The sequence below is a fragment of the Pogonomyrmex barbatus genome, unplaced genomic scaffold, assembly GCF_055798465.1.
Source record: "Pogonomyrmex barbatus isolate J1 unplaced genomic scaffold, ASM5579846v1 scaffold16, whole genome shotgun sequence".
Lineage (NCBI taxonomy): Eukaryota > Metazoa > Arthropoda > Insecta > Hymenoptera > Formicidae > Pogonomyrmex > Pogonomyrmex barbatus.
Genome location: NW_028297112.1, coordinates 7,371,664 through 7,387,468, shown reverse-complemented (window position 1 = coordinate 7,387,468; position 15,805 = coordinate 7,371,664). Strand labels below are relative to the sequence as shown.

Below are 15,805 nucleotides of genomic sequence, written 5' to 3'. Positions count from 1 at the left end.
AATATCACATCCTTATCTAAGCATTTCAACATTAACAACAAAATCTCAACAAATAGTAAATAATGAATAAAAAACACATGTAGAAAATATAACCTCGCTCACGTAATGCACGAAAACTATAACAAAACAATTATCGGTACATTGTAATATCTTTATTAACAATTAATAAACAAAATCATATAATTATATAAATAACAAAATACCAACCAATTTCTTTATATCGTCAAATATAACTTCAGAAACTAAGAAACCTTTGTATATCAAACCTTTCACTTTTGTTCCATTTTAATAATAAATATAAAAGTTAATAACAAAATTAATAACAATAGAAAGGATATGAATAAGGAATAAAAGTCATAATGACAATATAACAAAATCCATGACAAAATATTTATTCAACAGTTCATCTGATACATATCCTTATTTCAAGGATAAATTTTGTTGATGTCCTTATATGGATATATTTTCCCTGTATAAATACATTCTCCATCGAAAATCCTTTCGAAAACATAAATATAGTTTGTGGTTACAATTCTTAATTCTTAAGATATAAACAAAATTAAGGGTATATGAAAGCACACACACACATATATACATATATACGTATATTATACATTTCCTTATAAGATATAGTTTTCTTTATGAAATTATATAAACAACCCCGATAGAAACATATTTTATCTCAGAAAAGAAATTCTACGATTTAAATTTCGTTTAATAAAATTTATAAATAAATAAATTATTATATTAACAAATAATTATTATGAAAGATTTGGACAACACACAGGAAATCCTGCAACTTACCTCATTACACATACCTACCTAACTCGCACCATTTAGGAGATATTTAAACAATTATAAACTTCCTTACATACACTTACCTCAAAAACTCAAATCAGTTCAGCAGGCAAATCTCCGTATATAAACCAGTTCAACTTCTAGAAACCTTCATCCTAGACTTATATTTATACTTATATTTATAATTGTTACTTCCCTTTTTTCATTAACACTAATCCTATGGCTATGACAAGAATCTTGAATATTAATATGCATGGAAAACTACCCTAACGATTCAACCAATCACAATCAGAGCCATTTTGTACCTGAAAACATTTAATAAATAATGTATTACAAATGTAAAAAGAGTTATACTGATATATTTTAGATATACTAATTATACGATGTAATCATTATTATTATAAAATTGTAAAGTATATCTAAAACGATATTGCGATGATTAATATTTATTATAAAAGCTTAAATTCAAGCAAACTATATGTTTGTTAATTATAAGAAAGGAATTATTATAACGAAGTATAACTCTTTGAAAACAAAAATAGATTGAATAGTCATAAGTATGACTCATGGTCAGATTGTAAGCAAAAATAAGCCAACATTAAATGTCAAGGCCGCCATAATATTTAGTCACAAGTGTGATTTATGATCAGTTTGTAAGCGAAAATAAGCCAACGTTAAATGTCAAGGCCTCCATAATATTTTAATACCACGAGTCATCGCTGACTCATAGCAAATGTAGGCTAAGTCGACCAATAGAAAAACTATGTCAAGAACAGCTAGGTCTTAAACGCGTGAATCATAGCTGACTCATAATGAAAGTAGACTAACAATAGGCTTTATTCAGACCTGTAGAATCATAACATTGGAATTTAGGTCACCCCTACTTCCATGTTTTGGCAACGTATAAAAACCTCAAGCGACGATACCTTTGCGCATTTCATATTTCTCATTTCACTTACGATTCACACTTACATTCATACTCGTATTTGCATTCGCACTTGTACGCACACTTACATTTTTGCATTTGTACTTCCACTCGCATTCGCTAAATATATATATATATATATAAATAAAAAAAAACAAAATAAATTTAAAATAAAAATTAATAAAAAAAAATTAAAAACTCAGAAAAAACAAAAAAATAAAAACGCAAAAACCCGTTCCAATGATCTCCACCTTGTCGCGGTGGAACGGCTTATGCGCACACAAGTGCACAACAAAGAGAAGTCTCCGAATAAAATAATTAAAACAATTTCCATTCCATCAGATAATAAATCTGAATTAGCTTATAAATTCGAATTACGAACACAGAATCCAGATACGAAGGGATGCATTCAAGAAGTAAAGTGCCCTTCATATCGTTGTGCTGACGAAACCGACGATTGTGCCAACTTGTGCTAGGCTAGCACAACTCAGATATGCAGTATTATGAACATCCAATAACTACAAACCCGAGTTTTTAACAAAAAATGCGTGCACGAAGGGCCGCGCTCAAGAGTAAAGTGCCCTTTATATCGTTGTGCTGACGAAAGTTATGGTTGTGCCAACTTGTGCTAGGCTAGCACAATTCGGATATGCAGTATTATGAACATCCAATAACTACAAATCCGAATTTTTAACAAAAAATGCGTGCGCGAAGGACCGCGCTCAAGAGTAAAGTGCCTTTTATATCGTTCTGCTGACGAAACCGACGATTGTGCCGATTTGTGCTAAGCGAGTATATATTAGATATGCATTTGCATACTCTTTAGATGACTGATATATGAATAAATGTCATTTATATTTTTTTCCCAAATCTATTTTTTATCATAACTTCTATTGTTATTATTTTTTAAAGATAATATTTTGGCACAATGTTAGCACAACCTAGCACAATCGAGAAAATTAAAAAAATCGCAAAGTGGGGGGCTAGCCTAAAATGTCGTTTTTTTTCATTTTTTATGACATTTTTCACATTACGATTTTAAAATTCGAGCACAATGTAGCACAAACCTAGCACAATTCAGCACAACTCTCAAAATAAGTTATTTCTAAAAGTGAGGGGCTAACTTCTAATAGGTCGGATCCGGATGAGATAGCCGTATAGCGCGCGCTAGTAACGGAATAATAGTAACGGATAATAGTAACGGAAATTTTACATACGCTCCGTTATATCACAATATATTACAACAGTCTTATCGTTTATACATCGTATTATATCTAAAAAATTATCATAATATTTACTATAATATTACAACAGTTGTATCGTTTATACATTTGATTATATCTACATATGTATTTATGATTTGTTTTATATAATTGCTAGATAACTATATATACATATGTATATGTGTATATATATATATATATATAATATATATGTATATATGTATATATATATATATATATATATACATACATACATACATACATACATACATACATACATACATAGTACATAACTGTCATCATAAGTAAAAAGGTTAGAACAAAATATTTTCTTCAGAATATTTTGTTTAATTAAATGTTGAAGATGTATTGATTATATTTTTTATGTCATACGACAGTTATAATATAATGTAATTATATTAATAATAGGTATCCACATAATTATGACATAAAGTGATAGAGTTGATTTGAATTTTATATTTAATTGAAAAAGATACATATATTGTAAAGAAATTTCTCGAATAAATCTTGCTGATTCGATAAATGTTCTTCAATGAGCTTCAATTATAAAAGACGAAGTTAAAACAGAAATGTTTTATTGCCACGCCCGAATGTTTAAATTGAATGAGATTGTAAATAATAATGTATGTTTAACACTGTTTACTATTTTAACTTGACATGTATATATCTACTGATTACTATTATATTTTAAATATTACAATTTTATTAAGTATAAATATGTTATAAATATGTTAAATATATTTGTTATAAAACAAAAAATTCAATTAATTATACTTGAAAAACGTCATTGCCAAACACATATAAATATTGATCTTTTAAATAAAGCTGGCAACAGGCATACAATTTACTTCATAATTTGTATAAGTCAACATTCAAATGCAAACACAAGCCTTCTCACGTTCGCTAAATAAACAAAGTTGTTTCAACACACGCAAGCTTTAGGACTGGAGCATACACTTCTGCATAACGCATAATGCATAAGAAAATGAACCAATTAGAATCTTTTATTTTCATTGTGGAGGTAGAAAGGAAGGATTATGATTGGTTCATTTTCTTATGCTCCGATTCTTAATCTGCATACACAATTTACACATAGCACTAGTATCATCGAAAAGTAACGAGTCATTTAAAATTCTTACAATATAGAACAAGAATATGATGACGCCTACCATAGCGTCTGTATTATCTGTACAGTAACGTACATTATAAATTATAAGAAAAAATTGTAATTACACATATAAATATGTATTGTTAAAATAATTCAAGAAATATATTTTGGCATCCTTTTCTAAAATAAATCTTTTTACATTAATATATTGAATGAACATTTGTATTAATAAGATATAAGGTATTTCTACTTAAGAATAGAAGATAATGCTAATGCGCAAAAGTAACTCGTCAAGATGTATCCCAAATACATAAAAATCTGAAAATAAAAATAATAATAAATGAAAATTCTTTCTAAATCATTCAATTGTTAATTTTAAATATTGAATGTTTATATATTTACTTTAGGCAGAAGTTGAAAATAAATTGTCGAGTCATTATATAAATTAAACGATTGTATAATGATAGAATTTAAAAGATAAGCGCAATATGTGAGCTTGCTGAGAGGGATCAATCCTTTGAATGACAAAAACTGATTAACAATGCCTATAATAAAATCAAACATATATAATCATTCAAATGATATTAAATTAAAATATTTAGTATTTAAAATATGAAACTATAATTTATCATTATTATGACAAAAAATATGCAAATGAAACTAAAAAATAAAATTAGCAAATAAGACACGTAGTAAATAATAATTTCAAATTGATATATACTAATTAAATAACATTAATTTATATGTACATATGTATTAGGAATTAAACATACGTTCTTGTTTAGTAGAACATGCTATTATAACCCATGCAAAACTTATGGCCCAAGATATTCTATGCAAGGCAATAAAAATAGCAGTAATTTCAACGGACGTATGTCACATCAAACGGCCAAATAATATTAAAATAATGCCAATAATTGGAAGTAACCAACAGAATACTTTAATTTTCTGAAAATTCAAATTATTATTATAACACAGTGAGAAACATATAAGCATATTATTATTTATGTATACTTTAATGTATTGTTAACTTATTTATGAACAATTAATCAATAAACTTGCAATAACAGGAGTTATTCTGTAGCTTTTATAAAATGTAATCCTATTTTAATAATATATTAAATTTATAAAACGTAAATTACACTTAATCTTTTTTAACATCAACTTATTGTTCACTTTTATTAAAATGTAACCTGTAATTATTCCTGTAATATATGGAATTATTCTAACCCATGATGGGAAGTATAAAACATCTAAAATGCTCATCGCAACTAGAAGAATAAAAAAAAACCATCATCGTATAATATAATATTTAATTTCTCATAAGCAGAATACATTTTAATAACTCACATTGGAATGTATTCATAAATATATGATATATAACTATTAAGAATAATAGATCCTATTAAAAGTATATCGAATATTGTAGTAGCGGCATAAAAGTATCTAAAATTATGAAATTACGTTCATTCTAATATATGTGAGAGATATATTAGCTGTAATATCATCAATAACTAGTTAACTTACACAGTTGACAAAATCAACAGCATTATAGCAATTACAAAAAATTGCATATCATTAGATAGATACCAACTCCAACTCATGCACTGTAATAAAAAATAGAATATAGAAGTTTTATTACATTCTTAAGTATAATTTTAAACTTATCTTAACTTAAGTGGATTGTATCATTTCCTCGAGACCGAAGAGGTTATTTCAATAACGATATTCCTAATGCCATCATACAAGCCGGTGTTAGCCTTAAGATAAAATTTATATTACTTAAATTAATTAAAGAGCTCTTTATTCCATTACTACATTTTTTTACGTAACTTTCAATTATGAATTTCTACAAAAAATTAAAGTTTAGGTCGATTGAAAACCAATTTAATTTTTATTATCTGTTAATCAATTAAATATTTATGACAAATAATATTCCAAATTATATATACTTATTAAAATATTAATTAATATTACTAACATTTTTGTGTCAAACATAATATTATTATTTTTTTAACTAAATAATAATTAAATCAAAATATTAACTCATTTTTCCAATTGTGATTTTATTGATCAAAGAAATAATAAAAAGTTATGATACACTGCAAGAAATTAAGTTTAAATTAAAAGTTGGACTACATTTATAAAAGAATTTATATTTCAACCATAGACACTTCATTCTCTTGATGATACCCATTGTACAAATTAATTAATGTATTTTTTCCATCAAAATTTAATGTATATAAACAAGAATATAAGCAATAATATATTGTCAATAACAAATACTCATCAAAATATCAATTCCCGTTTACAAAACGTTCATAAATTGATTGCTAAATTGCTGGTTAAGATTTGCTGGGATGGATTATACTATATTAATACTGTATTTGTATACGCTACATATTTTTTCTCGAGTATCTTTGTTATATATAAACATATGTACATAATACATATGTACATAAATATATCGTAATTTTATTGTCAACTATTTATGACATAAGTTATGACTATCATTATGACATCAATTTCATTGTCATTTCTACTACACTTTGAATGATTAATTGACTTGAATTGATTTATAACGAACCTTATATTCACACTTTCTCATTATCTGGGTAATAAATTATTATGTATTATGTATATAATTAATATGTACACACCGAATAAATCTTTTTATTACATGAATAGAAAAATCAATTAATCTTTCTCTGTAGTCGATCGACTGATTCAGTTCTTTATTCGATTTATTTCTCAGATATGAATAAATTACTAAACATCCGCTTGAAAGAAAAAAAATGTCGACTGATAAGAATTCAATATCAAATACATTAGACCAAAAACTTTCACTGTATCTCTAGAACCATATCATATTTTTTATGAACACAAAATAAACGTCATTATATATAAAAAATAAAAAACCAATAATATATATTCTATGGATATTTTTAATTACTCACTCAAAAATCTATTGAATAATAGAAAGTATGAACAAGAAATATGCAACACGTAGTTACAAATTTTAAGTCGTGAATGGCGGGTATTACGTCGGCATCTAATTTTATATTAAATATTTCTTTCATATTTGTGTAAACAGAGAAACACATTAATATTTTTTCAATCTTTCTCGATAAGAAACCAATTTTTTTTTATGTCTATCCTTTTAGACATGTTTTTAACATTTGAATTTTAATTAACAGTTTTTAAAAAGATGTAATACAAAAGATATTTTTTTCTAATTAATACGTGATTGATGATAAAAAGATATATTAAATGTGTGATTGATGATAAATAGATATATCAAAATTTTTATTACCAATTATTTTTTATTAAAAAAGTAATCAATTTGAAAAAATAATTAATTAAAATTAATTAAAATTTATTAAATAATTTCGATATAAAAATAAAATTTTTTTTAACATAAGAAATGTAGAGCAAGAAAATGATAAGTTATCCGTTAGAACAAAAAATATTTCAATAGACTGTTTTAAAGCATTATGTTTGCATATACATAATACTTGCCATTAACAATATTTGTCGCATTTTTGTTTATACATCGATCCGGTTATTGCCATAAAAAAAGAGAACATTACAACAGCACTGTAAAACAAATTATTATTTTGGCATATTTTAAATTTTTAAAAGATTAAGATAAAAATTATATGTAAGGTATTTTTATAATATATATTAATGCATTTACATCATGCTATAAAATCTTGCACAAATAATTGCTATATTTGTGTTTTTCCGAACCAGATAAAAATTGATGTATTTGTCGATAGCCATTTATAATCATCTTTAAGGTCTTTAACTTGGATCAATTCAAAATCCATGGAATAGAGGTCACTGATTAGGAAAATTCTATCATAAAATAATTTTTTCATAATAACACTTAAATCATTTGTAGTGCACGATGCTAGTAAACATAGTCCGAGTGTAATTATATTCTGAAGGGAGAAAAATTTCTGTATATGTATAAATATTAAAGGAGAAAAATAACGTTTAGTATAAAAATTTAGTATAAATAACATTAGATAATTTTAAAAATTTATCTCACAAAATTTAACTCCATCAGTCCCTGTTATTAACTAGAGAAAGATCTAGTCCAATCTTCTATCATCCAGTAAGTACTTCTCACTGGATGACATAAAAAAAATTGTTTTCTAAAATTTGTAAGATTTCAATCTATTATAAACATTCAGCTTGCTATTTATGTGATTATGAGATATTTTCCCTCCAAAACTACTAAAAGTAAGAAATTAAAGACAAAAGAATTTCTTTTGTAGTTTTTATAATTTTTTTAAAGCTTTTTAATGATATTGTGAACAATCCTCCCAAAAAAGGACAAAGAAATGATACAACAATTTCCTTGAAATAGAGTTATATGCTTTTGAATTTTATTTGAAAATTTTTGTTGATTTTGCGAAGTTAATGTAAAATAAATTTTTAAATCATCACTTAATAAATAATCTCTTTTTTTAAATAAATATATTTAACATTTCCCTGTAAAGTCTCACATTACAAGACATGTTTCAAGACTCGGATAAATAAAAATCCAAGTATGAGTATAAATATTAACGACTTTGTGCAATGTTAATTATGTACAATATTTTAATCTTCTCTTGATTAAATTTAGTTTAATTTAAAAAATGTAATAAGTATAATGATTTTAAGAACTTAATTTACAATTGAATATAATTTTATAATTGAATATATTTTATCTCTATTCTCTGATATTTTATATAATTTTCTTAAATTTTTCTTTAATTTTCTTAAATTTACCTCTTCAAACATATTCACATGGTACTGAAAAATACTGTTATGACTAAAATAAGCAACAAAATAATTCACTTGAATGATGGAAATTCCTCTTGCGAATCATGATACGATATATTATTTAATATTTTTCTCTTTGAAATTTTTAGAGGAACTGTATTCATCATATCAAAACATTGACTACGGCTGCCTAGCCAATAATTATTTCGGTAAAGAAAACCAGAGTTAAATACACCACTGGAATCTAATATTTAAAACGATTCGCTTTTTCGTCGGTTCGTGTTCCGCAAGGATATGCTACATACGCGGATACGCTCGTCGGTCGATCTAGATTCGGTATGAAAAAGCGGCAAGACGAATAAGTTCTCTGATATTAATATCTATATTTAATATATGATGACATAATTGGATGACAAGATTGCTACAATGAATCGTGATGGTGACGATAGCGTTTTACAATTAATTAATCAGCGGCGCAGTTCTCGTCCAAAGCAGTGGACGCGGATATGTACAGCGGACGCGGATCTTGTTACGGCGGCGCGGGTCACGGATATTTCCAGCGATCGTGGGTCGCGGATATTGACAGCGGACGCAGATCGCTGGTCTGTTACGGCGGCACGGGTCTGTTACGACGGCGCGGGTCGCGGGTATTTACAGTGGACGCGGATCGTGTTACGGCGGCGCGGATCACGGATATTTACAGCGGACGCGGATCGCGGATAGATGCTTGGAGGCAAGGATGGCGGCGACGGTCCACAGCGGCGGGGCCGGCGTGTTCGGCCACAGGGCGCAACGGCCAGAAACACCTGGCGTGGCGAGCTTGCCGATACGTTGCGTTTATGCGGAAACGGAGAAGATGCTTAGCCAGTGCCAGTAACTCCTGGCTGGGGCAGCGAACACGCTACCTCGAGTGTTCCTGGCAAGCGGATTCGGTGGATCGGATAGGAGCGGAGAATCGGCTCTGGCCAGTAACTCCTGGCTGGGGCGGCGTACTCGCAACCTCGGCTTGGCGGATTCTCGGTTCGGGATCGGAGTCGGTTTCGCTAAGTGAGCCCGGCGGATGATTCTGAGGATCTCTCTCATTTCTGATCGGATCAGGCTTTTTATATCCCGATCAATAATTCGATGAAATTCGGCGTCTATTCGGGTCGATCCGCGAGTATTATTTTGCCGAACTAATTTGTAATAACAAAATAACTTTGTTCGTTGCTTTTGATCTTTGAAACGGCGCGTTCGGGTATTTCCGCCGTGTGGCGCTAAGTAACACAGATTTCCCATACAGCCCGTAAGCCGTACTAATTATTTCGGTAATTTAAAGCGTTTACCGGCGCTTTGCGCCTTTTAAGTCGACGGGTGGTCGGTCGGCTTTTGTCCGATAGGGTGATGGTTCGGACGGAACGATGCGGCGGGGTGCATCGTTACATACTAAAAACAAAAATTAAAATTTAGAATTGAATCAATATTTTTCTTTGATATAGTTTGTTTTAGAGATGAATCTTTTATGGCACTTAGTAGTAAAAATTTTTAATATTACAATTAAATATGTATTGGGTCTATGCATAATTTCATAGCGAAAATCGAATAAATTTCAAACGCAAAATATTTAGCAAAAAAAGCGATTGTTGTATCCCAGTTGTTGGGCTACGATGTTAATATTAGGGATAGTCGGGTTCGTTAAGCTTAAGGAGTTAGAACTCCGAGCAGGATCAAAAGAATGTAAGGATCTTCTTGAATTCACTAACACACACTTTCTTTAACTGATTTATTCTCACAAGTATACAGATGCTTGATATATTAACGATTATATTGTACACACGGTTAAACATCGTCGGGTGACTCGGTGCGTATCGCGTTACTCTGGCGGTTGACGACTGAATATGTCACCTGAGATGCTGATAGTACGGCTCGCGGGAACTTCGCTACGAGATTCGATAATATCTCGATGGTTATAAGTCCGATTCCAGACGACACGTAATTTTCGACTCTCTCGACTCTGCCTTGTATGGTCGATTATGTAGACTGATCGATGTCCGATCAGTTGCGTCATTCTGATCGGTTGCGTCGATTGCTCGCGTGATATTGAGTAATCAATATCACGCCTGGTTCGATAAGCAAATTGAGGAATTTGCTGACAGACTTTTCGCAATATTCTCGCGCGATGCATTTCTGCGATCTTTTGAAAGACTGATCGCAATTTTGGCGATCACGCATTTATGTCGTCTTTCGAAAGACTTTTTCCGAATTTCATGCGGACTAATTTTGTTGTCATGCGGACTACTTTTATTATTAGTTGTAGATCTGGCTACAATACGATTTTAATCAACTAAATATGTTCCATTCTGTTCAATGTCTTTCTGCCATCTCTCCATGAGCTTCATTATCCCTCTTTTATAGAAGTCCTGAGATTTTTGGGCAAAGAAGTCATCCAAATAGTTTTTAAGGACATCCAAGGAACTAAAGGTTTTGTTATTCAAATTGTTATGTAGCGCCCAGAACAAGTGGTAGTCTGAAGGTGCAAGGACCGGACTATACGGTGGGTGTACCAAAACATCCAAGCCGCAATAATTTTTGCCGGGTCATCAGAGAAACGTGTGGTCTAGCGTTGTCCTGGTGGAACACAACGCCCTTTCTGTTCGCCAATTCGGGTTTTTGATCGATTGCTCATTTTAATTTGGTCAGTTGTGAGCAGTACTTGGCCGAATCAATCATTTTGTTGGGTGGCAGCAGTTCATAATAGACGATTCCTTTCCAATCCCACCAGATACTGAGCATGATCTTCTTCGGGTGTAATCCAGCTTTTGCGACCGTCTGAGCAGCCTCTGAGCGTTTCGACCATGATCTTTTTCGATTGATATTGTTGTAGACAATCCACTTTTCATCGCCAGTGATCATCCGCTTTAAAAATGACTCGTTTTGATGGCGTTTAAGCAGCGAATCGCAAGCTGAAATTCGGTCCATTAAATTCTTTTCGCTCAGTTCGTGCGGCACCCAAACATCAAGCTTATTTACCATCCCAAGCTTCCGTAAATGTCTCGAAACAGTTGATTGATCAATGTTGAGATTATGTCCAATCTCTGTAGTCGTCAAATGTCGGTTGAAGTCGATTAAAACCTTGATTTGATCAGTAGTGACTGGCCGACCAGAGCGAGGAGCATCTTGGAGATCAAAATCTTCGCAACGAAATTTCGCAAACCATTTCCGACACACACTTTCGCTTACGGCATTCTCTCCGTACACGATGCATATCTTTTTGTGAGTTTGCGACGCGTTTTTGCCTTTTCGGAAATAAAAAAGCGAAATACATCGAAAATACACGTTTTTTCCTTCCATGTTCAAAATATAATTAAACTTCGTATACGGATCTCGATGAATACTTTTTTAAAATGTCGGCACAAATTTCAGCTTTCATTTAATGTATGACACTTTATATGTTTGACACATATGCGAGCGGAAAAACAACTGCGAACGACATCTGTCGGAATTTCGCTACGGAATTATGCATAGAATTGTAATTTAAAATATATTTACATAAATAATAATATTTCTTATCAATAATCTCAGCTTTGAGATATCAATATGTACACGCGATATGTACACAAGGTATAGTAACTAGTTAATTAGTTAAAAGTTAAATAATGAAGTTAAAGGTTAATAATTTTTAACTCAGCTTAATTAATTTTAATTGAGTTTTTTAACTTTAATTAATTAGTTTTGAAAACACATTAACACATAACTACGATTCGTTAATTTTTCTCTAACAAGATAAGATTTTTTTTATTTATGGAACTGGAATTAGGATGTCTGATCCGAAATAGTACGGCTACGTGTAGATGGAGTGGGTCAAGCTTATAGAAACGTCCCTAAATAGTACAAAAAATCCAAAAAATAATTTATTTTGAATCCCCAAATTATGAAATGTATTCCTCTTGCGTACCATTTCTGATCTAAAAATGTTTATAAAAGTTCTACAGAATTTTACTTTTATGTCATCAATTCTGATATTCTTTTTCAGATAAGGAAATTTGTTTTATAGTTTGTAACAATTCGTAATGAAATCATAATCATTTTTAAATAGTATTCCTAATAAGTATCCTAACAAATATATATTTCAGAAATATCCTAAATTAATTATTACATAGAAATTAATTATTACATAGAACGAAACAGTACTGTCAAAATATTTTGTTTTATCTCGGAGATTTTATGTTATTTTATTTACCTTCAAAGCATCACCAGAGATGCCAAAATAAAGTCTCGGAACTGACTTCATTATTATTTTATTAGAATTAGGACATATCTCTCATAATATACCCAGCATCCGGAAATAAATTAAAATAAATTGAAAATTTCTAATTCATTTTAATTCATTTTAATACATTTTGGATTGAAAGAATAAGAAGCACTTCGTTTCAATCTCGTTTCACGGATTAAAATGAATCGGCCGACGTAATCTTTTCTGGATTGACAGCATAAAAATCTTATAGTTTCAATCTCACTAAATTAAAATGGATTCAAAGAATTCTTAAATTTTAATTGGATTGAAATGGATTAAAAAAAAATCATGATTTTGGATTTGTCAATGATCAATGACAAATTCATTTTTATCTATTTCAATCCATTTTCTGTTTGCTGGATAATGTCATTTATTTTATTTGTATGGATTTTAGTTACGAGAAATGGAGTCAACTGCGTCCATTTATCGACGATTTCATGTATTCGTGATTCTTTTCGAACTCATTACGAACAGAAAAAAAATTTCTTTCAGCAACTTCGATTTAATTTCATAGAAATCAAAACGTGTACTTTTATAGAATTTTTGTTAGATTACCGGAAAGAAATTCTTCTTGAGTTCATAATGATTTACTGTGCTATTTTAAATAAAATCACAAGCCAGTAATATATATACAAATGGCGTATTGCTATGCGATATTAATTAACTGTGAAAATCAAATCAATGACAGATGATAGACAGATGATCAATGTATGCGTTTATGTAATTATAAGCCGTGCAATTTCTATGCAATATTATTCTCCTGATTATTGTTGACTGATTATAATTGAGAAACTATTACCTTAATATCTTCATATTAGAACTTTTTATTTTATTTCCAGAAAATATTATTAAGATATTATGATTACAGACATCTGTATTAAATATTTTAAACTTCCGCATTTTTTACTGAATAATACTTTATCAATAAGATTAAAAATGACTATAAACTTTATTTACCTTTCAAGCCCCATAATATTTATTGATCGACAGCATTTCGAAACTTCTGCGAAAATTTCTTTCTATATATCATCGAATTAATAAAGTCAGCTACCGAAACAATGGCATAAGCGGGTAGGGTTTGAATACGAGCATCATGAAATTCGTGAATATTTCAGAAACACAAAATAATGTGATAAAGTTTATGCAGATGTACAAAGTAAATGCAAATTGTTGTAGCAACATAATACGCAGCAATTACATTTATTCCTTTGCCACTGAAAATCAATAAACATTTATGATGATCATGATAATAACTTAGAGAATAATTTGAAATGCAGAATTTTGAAATGCAGAAAAATAAAATTATTTTATTAATATAATAAATATTATTATAACATAAATATATATAACTTTTTAAAAAATATGTTTTATCCAATAACGCCAAAAAAGTAATATTATATCACTGGGTCGATGAGAAGATCTTTGTATTGAGCTTAACATATGCTTTTTTTTTTTAAATCGTCCCTTTTGTAATTAGCTTTTATAGAAGATTATGTATAATGTTCAAAACGACGTAATGAACAGAAGAAAACTGATCTAGATAAATAAGTGTATAAGAAATTAGGTAGAAAATAAGACCTATTTTTATTTATTTAAATGTTAATATCCAATTAATGTTAATGTTTTACTGAAACAACAGTGTTTACGTAAGCCAATATTTTAAACATATATAATTATAAAAAAACTTCATAAAAGAAATCGATAGTAAACTTGCAATACATACGATCGAACAAGCGTTTAAACGCTTATTTTATAAATTTATAAAATTAACAAACAAAAAGCAATGAGAAAACGCGCAGTAAACAGTGCGCAATAAACTTTATAATTCTTCTTGATTAAAAAATCTTCTTTAATTAAAAATCAAATGTTTCGGCTCTCGTATTGAGCCATCTTCAGTGATAAATAGTATTGGTCAGTAGACGCCGAACTCTAATGTGATTTAATCAAAAGTATGTCGCTCACGACGGCCAAGTCATGTGAGGGAGCAAATCTTTCCGTCTTGTCCCTGACAAAGCGGCACACGAATATAGTTGGAATCAGATTCTGATAATATAAATAGTATAATATAAAGTTTCTTTACTCACCACATTAAAGCCAAGCTATACATGATGGATCGTATAAGCACAAAAAAGTTAGAAACGTTACAAAGATGTTAAAATCAACAATTATTAAAAAACGTCTAAAAATTATTAGGTATTAAATAAATTATTAAGTATTAAAAATTAGTCAAAAGACAGTCATGACAGTTCACATACTGAGTGAAATCGAAAAAACCGTGATGAAAGGAATTGAAGTAGTAAGTGAGTAACCATGGCGCGTCAAAACAAACCCCCACCACCTTCCCACTGGCGCCAGAGGTGTGGCCTCCGACTGGCAGCTACGTGGAAATAGAGCGTTCTGATTGGTCGGTGGTCGTGGGAGGTGATAATTAGGTAATTAGTGGGAGCGTTCTGATTGGCTGACTCCGTAGCTGCCCGGCGCGTGATTGGCTCTAGCCATAGTGCCCCAAATATGCGATTGGTTGTCGAAATGTTAGACGAAAAGTAAGGGAAGGGGGAGAAAGTGTCTGGGACCGATTGGGGTCCGACAACAAAATGGCGTCTGCAAAAAAATATATGACGGTTTTGTAAAAGGAATATACTTGTCGAGAATGGAATGCGATTTTTGTGACACGGGAATGGAGC

At 30.0% G+C, this 15,805-nt stretch overlaps 2 pseudogenes; both read right to left on the bottom strand.

Moving 5' to 3' along the window:
• Positions 1 to 3,413: 3,413 nt before the first annotated feature.
• On the bottom strand, positions 3,414 to 7,777 carry LOC148937202 (nose resistant to fluoxetine protein 6-like; annotated as a pseudogene).
• Positions 7,778 to 7,803: 26 nt separating this feature from the next.
• On the bottom strand, positions 7,804 to 14,217 carry LOC148937201 (uncharacterized; annotated as a pseudogene).
• Between the last annotated feature and the right edge of the window lie 1,588 nt (positions 14,218 to 15,805).